A 14,722-nucleotide genomic window follows, 5' to 3' on the forward strand; every position below is an offset into this window, starting at 1 on the left:
TGCATGTATAATTATCAGCGTATGGTTCGTTTTTCTGTAATATAATTACACAGATATATAAAACAATTAGCAATATCATGAAGGATAGAGCTGTAGCATCTCCACAATTCTTAACCATAATAAGCAGAAGCAATTAATTTGGGCAGTAAAATATTTGAAGCAAATAATACATGGCAAGCACAGTGAAAGAAGTTATTGTGCGCACTCTCTCTCTCTCTCGGCTGAGTATCCGTAATCCAAAATCCAAAATGCTTCAAAACCCAAAACTTAATCACATGACACACAAGGGAGAAATTCCATACCTGACTTCATATGACAGTTCATGGATGCTGACAGGTCATGTATACGCCATATATAAAATGGCGTAGAGCAGCAGTGGAGGAGGTGGAAAACCCTGGCTACTAGGCATGCATTTTTCAGGCTATGCATCTGCAGGAAGCCCACTAGATACCCTTTTCTGCCTTTAAGGTGGCAGAAGCAGGCATTAGATAGGCTCCCTGCAAGCAAGTAAGCTTGAAGAATGAGTGCCTGGTGACTGGGACTTGCCGCTGCTTCTCCTGCTTTTCTGGGACTGCTTCTCAGCCTGGTTGCACTAATAATAATAATACTAATAATAATAATAATAAATAATTAATAATAATAATAATAATAATAATAATAATAATAATTTTTATTTATGTTTCCCCGCCTCTCCCATTGGATCGAAGTGGGGTTACAGACTATTAAAACCATACAAAGACTCTTATAAAAATATAAAATAAATACCAGCAATACAAGCACTATTAATACACAGTCATACAACATACATCTCCAGGGTAAGGCAGAGAATCGATAGCAACAAGTGTGTAAATCTTTTTAATCAGGGGGAAAAGCTTGACAAAAGAGAACGGTCTTAAGTCTCTTTTTAAATGTTTCCAGGGGAGCTCCTCAGGAAGACTATTCCAGATCGGCGGGGCTGCTATCGAAAAAGCCATCTGGGATGTGAAGACATATTTGGAAGATGGAGTTTCCAACAGATTCTTCCCAGATGTTCTGAGTGTGCGGGGTGGATCATATGGAGAGATGCGGTCCCTCAAGTAACACTACATCTCCTATATTTCCCACCCAAAAAATTACTGCATTTTGAAATATGATTGTATTGCCAAGATATCTCATTATGTATGTGCAAATATTCTAAAATCCAAAAAAAAATCCAAAATCTGAAACATTTCTGGTCCCAAGCCTTTTGGATAAGGGATTCTCAACCTCTGTGTGTGTGTCTCTGTGTGTGTACATGTGTGACATTTTTCAATAAAAACAGACTGTTTTACCAGACGTCAGTAACCATGCATTTATATGGGTGGGGCATGTACACATTAGAAAGTAATATAGTTACCCCTCCATATCTCCAGATTCCACCATCCGCTACGTCAATGATTCTCAAACTCTGGCCTTCCAAGTATTTTGCATTTCGGCTCACAGAATCCCATACCATTAGCCAAGATGTCTGGGCTTCTGGGAGCTGAAGTCTAAAACACCTGAAGGACCAGAGTTTGGGAATCACTGGTGTAAATGAACATAATTCCAAAATAACAAAGCTTGATTTTTCCATTTAACATAAGGGACTTTATTTTACTATGCCACTGTATTTAATGAGGTTTGAGCATCCACACATTTTGATATCCATAGAGGTCCTGGAGCCAATTCCCAGAAGATACCAAGGCCCACTGTAATTTAAGCATCAATCATGGATTGGCATAGTAACAAATAACCAAAAGTAACTGTGTTGCAAAACTTATTGCTAGGAGAGAAGATAAGACTTCATAAGTTATATATTCCATTTCTGTTCTCATTATGCTATTCTTATTCTCCGTTATAGTTACTGACATCAACATTTAGAGGCATTGTTGTACAAATAATATTCGGAAACTTCAGCTGGTTCAAAGAGGTATCCCCAGACTGTTGAGTAAGGCTAGTTATAGGGAGCATACAATGCCCTTGTTATAATGGCCCACTGGCTACTAGTCTGTTTCTAAGCACAATTCAAAATACTGGTTATAATCTGTAAAGCCCTATTTGGCTTTGGTGCAAGGTATCTGAAGGACCATAGCCTTCAATATGAGTCAGCTCAGGTTTTGAGGCCTACCTTCTATCCCAACTCTACTCACAGAGCTGGAGAAAAGACAAGATAGAAATATAATAAATAAAATAGTAATAATAATAGCAAATAGTTATATTTCATATGATTTAAAGGGCAATTGAAAAAAATCAATAATATTATTTCATTTTCATGTAGACAATAGTGGCAAAGGTGATGAGTGCGTACTATTTCTCCACTTTGCTTTTCTCTCTGCCAGCAGTTCTGCCTCGCTGAAGGAATTGTTTTATTCTTTTTTGCAACTCCAGCTCATTTGCTTTCCCATTTATGTGCTCCCTTGCAAACACAAACATATTTTCCAATACTGGCATATTGAAAGTATGCCAAGGAAAGGTCCACAATTCCAAAACTCTCCAATATAAGGAAAGAAAACTCAAGGCAATTCAAACAAGCATTCCCTTTGACTAGCATAATTGGGTTATTTCTGTCTTCATCTTTTTTTACATTTTCTGTGCTGCCAAGGTCCTACCAGGGAATATGGGCAAGAGCCCCATCCCTACAGTCTCAGCACAATTCTCACTTAAAGCCAGCCCCACCCCCATAAAATCTTTAAATACAAGCCTAGCATTTCCCAATTGCACCTCTGGATATTTTTTTACCAGTCAAACCAGACTAACACAACTGATTGTATGTCTTCTAACCTAAACTAAACAAATTCCAGTAAATTGCAATGAAGTGGTTCCACTGGGTTCCAGAGCTGTAAGACCAAAGTTAAGTGAGACACTTGTCACCCAATTTAAATTAATAGAGCAGGCATGGAGACCCTAATCTGGATTGGAATCAGATTGGTGTGGGGATTAGGAGGCTTTAATTCTTTGCCCCCACACTGCTGCCCCAGTCAGGTCATGTTTTTAAATTAATGTGTCTCTCTTAGGTGGTTTTTTTCCTATCTTAATTTAATTTGCTTTATTTTAATTTTATTATCACTAGCCCCTTGAGGGCCACTGTTTTTGAATTATATTACTATATTTTTTAAAACCTCTGCATGAGAGCCAACATGGGTAGTGGTCTGAATCCTGGACATGGAAAACAGAATTCAAATCCCTGCTCCACCATGAGAACCCACAGAATGATCTTGGGCAAGTCACACTCTCTTTGGATGCATCCACATTGTATAAATAATGCAGTTTGACACCACTTTAGGTGCTGTCGTTCCAATTTATGCAATCCTGGGATTTGTAGTTTTACAAGGTCTTTAGCATTCTCTGCCGAAGACTTCTGATGTCTCTCACAATTAAAAATTCCAGGATTCTGCAGGATGGAGCCATGGCTGTTAAAGCGGTGTCGAACTGCATTATTTCTATAGTGCAGTTGTACCTTCAGCCTAAGAGGAAGGCAAGGGAAATTCCCCTCTAAGCAAATTCTGTTAAGAAAACCTCGTAACAGGCTCAGAGTGTGTGTGTGTGTGTGTGTGTGTGTGTGTGTGTGTGTGTGGTGTGCCTTCAAGTCATTTCTGACTTATGGTGACCCCTATGGCAACCTATCATGGTATTTTCTTGGCAAGATTAGTTCAGAGGTTTGCCATTGCCTTCCCTTGAGGCTGAGAGCATGCGACTTGCACAAAGTCACCCAGTGAGTTTCATGGTCGAACTGGGAATTGAACCCTGATGTCTAGGTCACCATAAATCAGAAATGATTTGAAGGGACACATGTTTAAAGATCTACCATATTTCTGAAAATTTTGTTCCTCTGAGCATGCCAACGTCTTTTTTCCAGTCCCCCTGTTGTGACTCTAGTCCTATCAGTACTCACAGCCTAGGTTAGGTTCACTGTTATAGAAAGTGGTGACAGAGACAAATCTGAGAGAGTTATGGTGCCGTAAGTGCTGTCATGCCCTTAAAAAAACATTATTCAGTTCTAGCCAGACATTTCAAAGATAGGAAAGGAAGCATGTGCTGATTGCTCAGAGTATCTACTCTTAGGCCATAGTATTCAACCACATCCAGATTCTCTGTGTGTTCCCAAGGCTAAAAATCTTAACATATTTGTTCTTATTTTCCTTGTCCACAGCTACAGTTTAATACAAACAAATGTCTAGTGTAACCATAGGGATCTAGTAAATATTTTAATTGTAATTAATTTACTGTTTGACATAATTTGGGTTTTTCATAACCAAAAATGTCTCAGCTGTTTTGTAAAGAGTCAGGCAGAAGAGGGTTCTATGCATTGGAACTCAGCCTACACAGTGAGGAAAATATGGTGCAGGCACTTTTATGTAAATGAGTGATGATGCAGGAAACAAAACCATTTTCAGATGGTTGTTGCTGTGTGCATTCAAGTTGTTTCTGACTTATGGTGACCCAAAGGCAAAACTATACATTTTCTTAGCAAGATTTGTTAAAAAGGGGGTTGCCTCTTCTGAGGCTGAGAGAGTGTGACTTTACCAAGGTCACGCAGTCGGTGTCCATGGCCAAGGAAGGATTCAAATCCTGGTCTCCAGAGTCAGAGTCAAATGTTTAAACCACTACTCTATGCTGGCTGTTGCAGTAATGCTCAGGTTACTACCTTTGAATACATTCATTTTGTGATGGAAATGCAAACACAGTGCTTATTTTTAAGGTCTACAAAAGAAATTATGAAGTGTCAACTGGATGAGAGCGCATTTTTTCACAACTTTGCTGTGGACAGCATTCTGATATTTTTCATTTGCTATTAGGAAAAATGCTAGAAAAATTTACAGTTGAGCACACTTATTTGATTGGTTTTTGCTCACCTGGAATCTTTTTCAACAACTCCTATATTGTATCAAATTATTTTATTCCATACCATATCAGCTGTTCTCCAGCTTTTTAAAGATAACAATCAGTGTGAAAATCTGCAAGGTTTAGAAATAGAACTAAGAAGTTAGAGTTTGCTTGCAAAATAATATGGGAAATATTCATAATTAAATAATGTGCTAAAGTTTCCTGTCTAAACAGGGTGACATCCTTCACTACAAATAATGAATTTTGAGCAAGCCAGTTTGCAACCACATGGTTTTTCATCATATCCATCTGGGTTTATGCAACCCTGAGAACTGTGGTTGTTTTACATGATGCTAATAGTGATTCAGAGATAAAGAAACTGGTGATTCAGACCTGTCTGGTTCTCCCACACACAGAGGCATTATTGAGTCATCCCTAGCTATAAGCTTGCTACATATGCAAAGGATGTAGAATGAAGTCTTTTAAGTCATTGATTCAGTAGTTTTCCATTTCAGACTAATGGAAATTCATTTCTCCCTGGAACCTCACCATTCATTTCCAGATCTCTTTGACTACATTTCTATACCGAAACCCCACAATGTTCTTTGTTTCCCCCCCATGAAACAGCTGCTTTAATAGTGCCTTATACTAAAGCCCTAGTGTGCAAAAGAGAGAACCTTATTACAAAGAATTAGATGTTTTGTATGTACCTGCAGAGAGTTCACAGAAGATATTTATATTAGGGAGATTAAGAACATGGCGTATTTGCGGTACATGCTTATCAAGTGGTGAAAACTTTGCATTAAATTTCTCATTAGTGATTTTAGTGTTCTTACTCTAAATCTAAATTAATAGTGTGTAGAACTTCAATGTGTGAACCAAGTGGCAGCTCAATGGCCCACTTAAGACGTCACAAGCATAATCTGGAGGAAAGGGTTTTTTTTTAGAGTGGATATGCGCTCTGTTCCCACCTGCTCTCTGTCTGTCTCTTCCTATCATGTGCCTGGCTATGGCAGATATCCAGATTTTTTTCCAATTTAAAAACTAAATTACAACTGAACATTTCAGACATAACAATCAAATTTCATACAGGCTGAACAACAACATACTAAACTGAAAAAAAGAAAGAAGAAAATGAGATTCATACATGAATGAATGCATAGCCATTACATCTTATTTAATGTTATTAAAAGAGGACATTGAATGGAATATGAGACTGAGCAAATCATTGCATGGCTTAGCTTCTATTAGCATTTGTGAAATATGCAGAGGAAAATAATAAAATTATCATTCTGCTTCATACCATGACATAATTACAAAGTTTTTGCCTATAAGAACTGGAGGTTGGAAAGCTTTTCTGGATTACAGCTCCCATAATTCTCCAGCCATGCTCCTTTTCCATATATATCTCTTCAAGTGATTCACAATTTGAGAATAATTATGGGGTCAAGCAGATGGACAAGAAACAGCACCCCGAAGCTGCTTCTTCCAAGAGCGAGACCCCGCTCCCAAGATGGCCCACATGCACATGCCACAACTGCATGGTGCAGCCCAAGCTGTGCTGCTGAGTATGTGTGTGTGTGTGTGTGTGTGTGTGTGTGTGTGTGTATATAAAACTTTTGCCCCCACCATCCATGAGCATCATTGTAGGAACACACCACTGGCGATGTGTGTGCTGTACACTGGAGATGTCACACTTTTCCTTTTTTCCATTGCTGCTCCGACCACTGGCTCCATTCTTTTTAAATGCTCACCTGCACCGGTGCATTTATACACCATCTTAGTATTAGAGTTAGGATGGAGCGCTCCTTTGGGACCAGAGCGTTTATAAGCATGATCAAAGGTGTGCACTTTTCCAGAAGGAGCGGTTTCTTTCAGCTTCTTTTTAGTCCGGCTTCTCCCCTTTGCATGGCTGTGGTCATCTAAATGCCACACCCCCAAAGCAGCCTGAAACCACTTTTTTTTAACCCATCTGTTTGAGGCTACTACTTTTCTTTATGGGTATTATTTCCACAATAGTCAACAGATATTCAAAGGAGATATGGGACCATGCTCTTAGCCACATCATGATGCTCTTTCTTGTTCCATGTGTTTCAAGAATACCTCATTTTCTGTGTGAATTTCTTCTTCAGTTTAGAACCCTGATATTTCTAAGTTTCTGCACTGTGGGGGGACTGAGACCCTATGTCGTTTTATGCCTTCAAGTAGTTTCTCACTTACAACCTAAGGTGAACCTATCATGGGGTTTTATGGGGCTGCGAGTGTGTGAGTCATCCAATGTCAACCAGTGGATTTCTATGGCTGAGCGTGGACTTGAACCCTGATCTCCAGAGTCATAGTCTGACGCTCAAACCAGTACACTACACTGGTTCCCAATTGGGGGGCTGTGCACACCGACCATAAAGGTCGGACTAGGGGTGGAGCTGGGGTGTGGCATCCACATGACACTTGCCCCAACTCCGCCCCCAGGGCAGTGTGATTCCACATGCCTCTCCACTCAGCACACACCATCACGGTACTCCTCTGGCTCTGTGTCCACATGACACAACACCAAAGGAGTGCCTTAAAGCTGTGGCACCACAGCTATTGCACCCTTTCCAGGGTGCAAAAATGAGCCGCTTTTTGAAGCTCCTTTTTGCGCTCAGGAAAGGCCAGATTGGTGCTTCAGCATGCAGTTGTCACGGCCCCGATCTGGTGCAGCTGGAGGCGGCTGCTGGTCGCTTCTTAGGGACAGTCTGCACAGCCTCTGGAAAACTACAGGAATAGAAAACTGTAACTGCAGTCATTATAATGTCTCAACATGTGACGGGCCAGGAAAGCTGTTCTGTCTTGGTATAGCCCTTTGTATCTTGTATTATTGCTACTACCAAATATTTAATTAGGCTTTTTCTATTGAAAAATACAGAGAGAGAATCAGAAATTCTAGTTATCTTCTGAGCAGTAGTGAAAAAAAGAAAGAAAAAGACCCAACAAACCAGAGCATGCAAAAGACAGTTGATCTCTAAAGCCAGTGTCATTAAATTATGATGGGCTGTATATCGATCGCTTCTCCTTACTGCTGCTTTTGACACCAATCCCGCAGTCCTCTGCATCCAGGCAAAATGCCACTGAGTCTCTGCCTATGTCAGCAGGACTGCAGACCTAGATCCTTTGTGTGTTTTGGTGTCCGCCTCTCCCCTCTTCCATTAATATTATAATTTAGGGTTCCACAGTCAAGACTCTGAAATGTAGCTTTTCAGAATTGAGGTACAATACATGTTATACTTTTTATTTTAATAACCAGATTATATTAAAAAGCTGTTTAGTTCCTTGCCTCCTAGTATGTCCTTCTTGACCCCATGTAATTCCACCCCTTCCCAGTTTTAAAAATATTTTTCTGGTTATTAATCCAGTAAATACAGACAAAGATTCATCTGGATTTTATCTGTGCAGTTATTAAGATTTCTATTAAAGGTATTTTGTGCAAGGTAATTACTTTGAAATTATGTAATGACTGCTAGCATAAACAGCTTTATAAAAAGACAAGATGACTACATGGAGAACAGGTCAACTGATGACTAGTAGTTATGATAGACAAAAGGGCAGAGACTATTTTATTTTCAGAGACTATTCCTCTGACAACCAGATGCTGGTAACTGACAATAGAGGTGGAAATTACAAAGATTAGGTTTGGGTTGTGATTTTTTTTTAAGCATCTTTTCGCAGAGAAGAAACTGAAACTCATCAGACTGTTGTCCTTCTAACCTAGTTTGGCACTGATATTTTTAGGCTGACAAGATGCAAAGGACAACAGGACTGCTGATCCTTTAATGGCAATGGAGAAGAGAGGATAGTGATAGGTCAGGTCTGTCTTACAGAGACAAAAGCTACAATTCCTTCTTCTATACCAGAAGGAATTGTAGTAGGTACATTGTCTCTCCTGCATACGTTTGATCTCCTACCGGTGCAGAAGAATGGATCAAGATCTCTGAGGGATTTGCAGTAGATCAGTGAGGGTTTCTCACTCCAAACTAACAATAGCAACAACTAAAACCTTTCCCGCCTCCAGCAGCAAATGAGATGACTTGAACAAGAGAAAAACCTGCAGAGTAGGATTGCGTGAAATGACATGTGAAATTGCATTCTGATAATCACAAATTCTTGTACACTTGCATGATCCATTATTTTTACTTTAATAAAAATAAAATTAATCTTGTGAATCTGAAGTCTGCCTACTCCTGATCTACAATCATCAAAAGTTAAGAGGCCACATGCACTTTATGTTGTTGATGTTCCATATACCAGAATTTTATATATGTAAAATCATATTAGATAAGAAGACTGACTGTCACTACTTGTTCTATGACACAATGCCGAATTTTCGGTAAAGACTGCTTTGAATGCTTTGGAAGAGGTCAAAGGCATTGGCCCAGTTTAAATACATCGTTTAACGCCAGGTTGACCTCTCTTAGCCCCCATTATCCGCACATGCTGTCAGACTGGCTAGAGAAGGAGAAGAACAGGGATGTTAGCACAATTAGCTTTTTATCTACTAATGTTTAATTGACTACCTTCTTTCCTTTCCCAGTGTTGTTTTCACAATCCCTGGAAAGGGCTGGTATATTGCAATATCAACTTGCTAATAGATTGAGGACCAAGGTCCAAAACACACTGCTGAAATAATCCAAATTGAGACCGCTTTTACTTTCCTGATTCAGTGCCAGGGAATTCCAGGAACTGTAGATTTGTGAGACATTTAGCTTTCTCTGTCAGAGAGCTCTGGTGCCAACAACAAACTGAAATCCTCAGGATTTCCTAGCAGTCTCAAACTGGATTATTTCTGCCGTGTGTTTGGGACCTACGTATCTGGAATTCTGAGCTCAAATCTTTTTTCCACATAGCAAAAGAAAAAAACCAACAATGCAGCAACAAATGCAGATTCTGCTGCTGGTGTGTGCAGCTTGCCAATCTACAGATGTTGCCCTTCTGCGGCATAAATAACAAATCACATCTGAAAACAATGTATAGTATGAGAAGACAAGCATAAAACTGACTGTACTTAATATTACAGCATGATAAGTTACAAAAACATACTGAGAGTAAGAACTGCAATCTTCACACAATCCTCACTCCTATGATGACTAGAATCTTGTCAGGTTTCATATTACAGTATTCATATCCATGGATTTTTTTATCTACAGATTCAACCATCCATGGCTTGAAAATATTCTAGAAAGATATACATTCTAAAAAGCAAACCTTGAATTTGCTAATTTATATAAGTAGAGGTAAAGGTATTTTCCATTGACAAGGTTGTCAAGTCGTGTCCGACCAAAGGAAGTGGTGCTCTTCTCCATTACTAAGCCTAAGAGCCAGCATTGTCAGAGGCTACTGTGCAATCATGTGGCCAGCATGATTGCATAGAACGCTGTTTACCTTCCCACCACAGTGGTACCTATTTATCTACTTGCATTTGCATGCTTTTGAACTGCTAGGTTGGCAGAAGCTGGGACTAGTGATGGGAGCTCACCCCATCATGCAGCACCCGGGCCTCTAACTGCCAACCTGCCAATCTTGCAATTAACAGAGTCAGCGTCTTAACCACTTGAACCACCGCATTTATATAAGGGACACCATTTTACTGTGCCATTGTATTTAATGGGACTTGAATATCCATGGATTTTTATATCAATGGGGGGCCCCAGAACCAAACCCCAGCAGATACCAAGGACCCAATGCATTTAAATAATATACTGTGTTATGTTTTTGCAGCACACCCACCCACCCACCCTCTGTGCTTTTCTTATAATTTCTACAAAAACATCATGCCTTGCAAATCAGGTCACTCAGTAGGCTCATGCTGTGATTATCATGAAAGTCCAATTAAATCCTCATGTAATTGCTAGCTGTGAGGAAAAGCATATAAAGCATGAAGGTTCGATTCTCTTTGTTTGTATGTTTTGTAAATGCTATCTTTCCAGAAAGAGATGTAGCCTCTGAGAAGAGAAGACAAGGTTTATGTATGATACAAAAAACACCCTAGTTTCTAAAAATCATGCAGTTGAACCCAAAATCAGTCTTAGTGGCATGTTAATATCTCAGTAAGTGCAGCCCACCTGCCTTTTGTGAACCAAGTATCTAGGGCACACCTCCCAGCTGTTATTCAGTCTGCCACAGTCTCTAACCTGGCTGCTGCCAATAATAAATGAATAAGGGTTTTTATTCAAGAGCTGTCTCTGATCTGAGTCAAAGAATGATAGAAGTGTAGTCTTCGGATTGAGCCCAGCCCTACCATTAGACAATGAGGCAAGAATATCTGGAGGCAGGTAGGGATCTGAGTTTGTGTGTGTTTAAAAGTATTAAAGTGTTCATCACAAACAGGAGGTTTACATGGAGGTCCCCTCACTTGTAGGAATTAGGAGGCACCATGAGGCAAGTCACATGCTCTCAGCCTCAGGGGAGGGCAATGGCAAACCTCCTCTGAACACATCTTGACAAGAAAACCCCATGATAGGGTCACCTTTGGATCGCCATAAGTCAGAAACGAGTTGAAGGCACACAACAACAACAACAACTGCATTTTGTAAAAGATTCTTTTAAAGGAACAATGGAATCGTAGGATCATAGAATCATAGAGTTGGAAGAGACAACAAGGGCCATCCAGTCCAACCCCCCTGCCATGCACGAACTCTCAATCAAAGCCAATATGATTGAGAACTTTAAAAAAAAAATTCTCATTCCTGGATGAAGACTGTGGAAAACTATTGGGTTGGGGGTAGTACCTTGCTGATTCCAGTAGTTGGGGGTGGTGATGTACAAATAGCAACAGCATTTGCTGATGCACACGTGGGTATAAGGAAGCAGATCTGGGGAAAAGATCAGTAGCAAGTTCAACTGTTACACTAATACTGCTATTACTGCCATAAGAATGCAAGTCACAGTTTTTAGAAGAAGGCTGGGTATAAAGTTAAATCATCATTGTCATCTTGGGGTTTTGCCACTCTACATCTTTCAGAGTCTACAGGAGAACGATACACATGTTCTACCAAGCTTTGCACTCTATATATACACCATAATCTTCTGTACAGGCCTGCCCAGGACTTTTTCTTATTTGCTTCACTGCTAAACACATATTTGTGCATTTATCAGAGGCACATTTCTCAGGGGCTACCCCAACCTTGTACAACTCCACATTATGAGAAGCTAAGTGGGCCCTTTCCCAGCAAGCAAAGACTTTCTTATAAAGGAAGGCTTTCAACAACTGTTGGATGCTGAGGAACGGCTTTGAATGGTTGAGTGCCTTTTTTAAAAAAAGATGTTAATTATTATGTTTTTAAAACTTTAAAAACTTGCATCTTATTAGTGTTAACTATTTAATGCTGTTTTATTATAATAACTTGTTGTTGTGACTTCAAGTTTTTTCTGACTTTTGTTGTTAGTTTCAAGCTGTTTCCAACTTAAAGCAATCCTAAAGCAAACATATCATGGGATTTTCTTGGCAAGTTTGTTCACTGTCATCCTCTGAGACTGAGAGAGTGTGACTTGCCCAAGGTCAGCCAGTGGGCTTCATGGCCAAGCCAGGAATTGAACCCTGATCTCCAGAGTTGCGGTCAAACACTCAAACCACTACACCATGCTGGCTTCTGTGTTTTAGTCATGTTCTGGGAAAAGAGAGGATAAACATCAAATAAGTACTGAACTTTGTATTTGTTTTAAAAAGTAACAGATTACTTGATGCTTTAAAACAGACACATTAGCAATGCATCACCACTATGTTGTTTCTTATACATTTTTCAATTATGTTTTTCAAACACTGAAATAGAAAAATGATCTAAAATGAGCCCCCAAATAAATGCTTTACAGTAAAAACTCTATCACACACATACAGAACTAAAAACAACATTGGCAGTCACCATATTATCATCTTAAAAGGATAATTATTATGCCTTTCCTTATGCCAAGAAGTTGTTACTTTTAAGACGTTCTTTCAAGCTTCATGTAATTATGATTGTGAAATGATGCTTGAAAGATCAGCTTGACTGACCTAGAAACTTAGTGACTATGAAAATGTAAAAGTTCAAATGGCCAACTTTTGCACAATAAATTCTGGCAGCCAATTCAGAGGTTAAACAAACAAAGCAACCCAATGAAGAAACTCTTTCTGTTCTGATCATTTATTATATTTATTTTTATCCCACCCTCTTCCCAGTTCGGAACTCAAAGTAGATTACAACAAGTTAAATCATAGAATCATAGAATCACAGAATAATAGAGTTGGAAGAGACCACAAGGGCCATCCAGTCCAACCCCCTGCTATGCAGGAAATCCAAATCAAAGCATCCCCGACAGAGAACACATTGTTAAACTTCACAAGATCTTAAAGTTAAAACAAAATTAAACAATAAAAAATTAACACCATATACAAACTTAAACAAATACGCGCATGCATAACCACACACCCTCAGCACAACAGTTAGCAAGATGCAGGATATTATTTAGGTGAGACAGTTACTCATCAAATTCTTATATGGTCGCTCATCAAATACTTGTCAGATCAGGACTTTCTGTGATAAAACAGTAGAGAGGGTGCCAATCTAATTTCTCTAGGAAGGGAGTTCCAAAACCTGGGGAAAGCCACTGAGAAGGATCTATCCCATGTTTGCACCAGGTGTACCTGTGAGAGTGGAGGGACAGAAAGAAAAACCTCCCCAGCAGATCTCAAAGCATGGTCTGGTTCATCAGTGAGAATATGGTCCTTCAAATAACCTGGACTTAAACTGTATAAGGCAGTATAGGTCAAAAGCAGCAGTCTAGAAATGGAATGGCAACCAGTGAAGCTGTTGCAACAAAGGAGTTGTATGTTTCCTGTAATAGCCCCTAGTTGGCAATCTGGCTGCAGCTCTTTGGAGAAGATGTAGTTTTTGAACTTTTCAAAGACAGCTTCAACTATATCCCAACTGGGATATACCTAAGGCATGTATCAATGGGGCCAGATCTAATGTTTCAAGGAATGGGTACAACTAGTGTACAAGCTTTATCTGTGCAAATGCACTTCTATCCACTAGTGAAAGCTGAGCTTTCAGCCTCAGAGTTGAATCCAGGCTGTGGACCTGTATATTCAGTGTGAGTGTAACTCCATCCAGCACAGGCGGAATCCCTATTCCCTGATCTGCCTTTCAACTGACCAGAAGCACCTCCATCTTGCCTGGATTAAGTTTCAATTTGTTTGCTCTTATCCACTCCATTACTGATGACAGGCACCAGTTTTGAAACTCCTTGGCTTGTAACAGAGTTGGATGTAATCTCAATACTGATGGTAATGAATCCCAAAATTCCAGACAACCTCTCTTAATGGTTTCATGTATAGGTTAAATATCATGGAGAATAGAACCAAGCCCTGAGGGGCCCCACAGACTAACAGCTAGGGGGTTGAGGAGAAGTCTCACAAGATTATTATTATTATTATTATTATTATTATTATCATCTTTATTTATAAAGTGCCGTAAGTCTACACGGCGCTGTACAAAACCAAGTAAAATCAAAAATATATAAAAAGCCTGCCTATGGCGCACAATCTAAAAGTTAAAACAACAAATTAAAAACATCATAAGAAACAAGTTAAAACAGCAAGTTCATCCCTCCAGGAAGAAACAAAACCACTGTAAAACAGTGCCCTCAAATCTCATCCCAGCAAGGCAACTCAGGATACCGTGGTCAATGGTACCAAAAGCTCCCAAGAGGTCCAGCAGAACCAGCAGGGCCCACTCCTACTGTCTACCATCCAGTGTAGGTAACCCACCAAGGCAACCAAAGCTGTCTCTGTCCCATAACCAAGGGACCAAACTGAAATGGAACTAATTGAGCAAGATTACTGAACTGAGACTGAATATGGGTCATCCAGAAACACAGTCCACTCCCACAT

The sequence above is a fragment of the Sceloporus occidentalis genome, unplaced genomic scaffold (genome assembly GCF_023333645.1).
Source record: "Sceloporus occidentalis isolate IW3139 unplaced genomic scaffold, rSceOcc1.0.p SCAF_3, whole genome shotgun sequence".
NCBI lineage: Eukaryota > Metazoa > Chordata > Lepidosauria > Squamata > Phrynosomatidae > Sceloporus > Sceloporus occidentalis.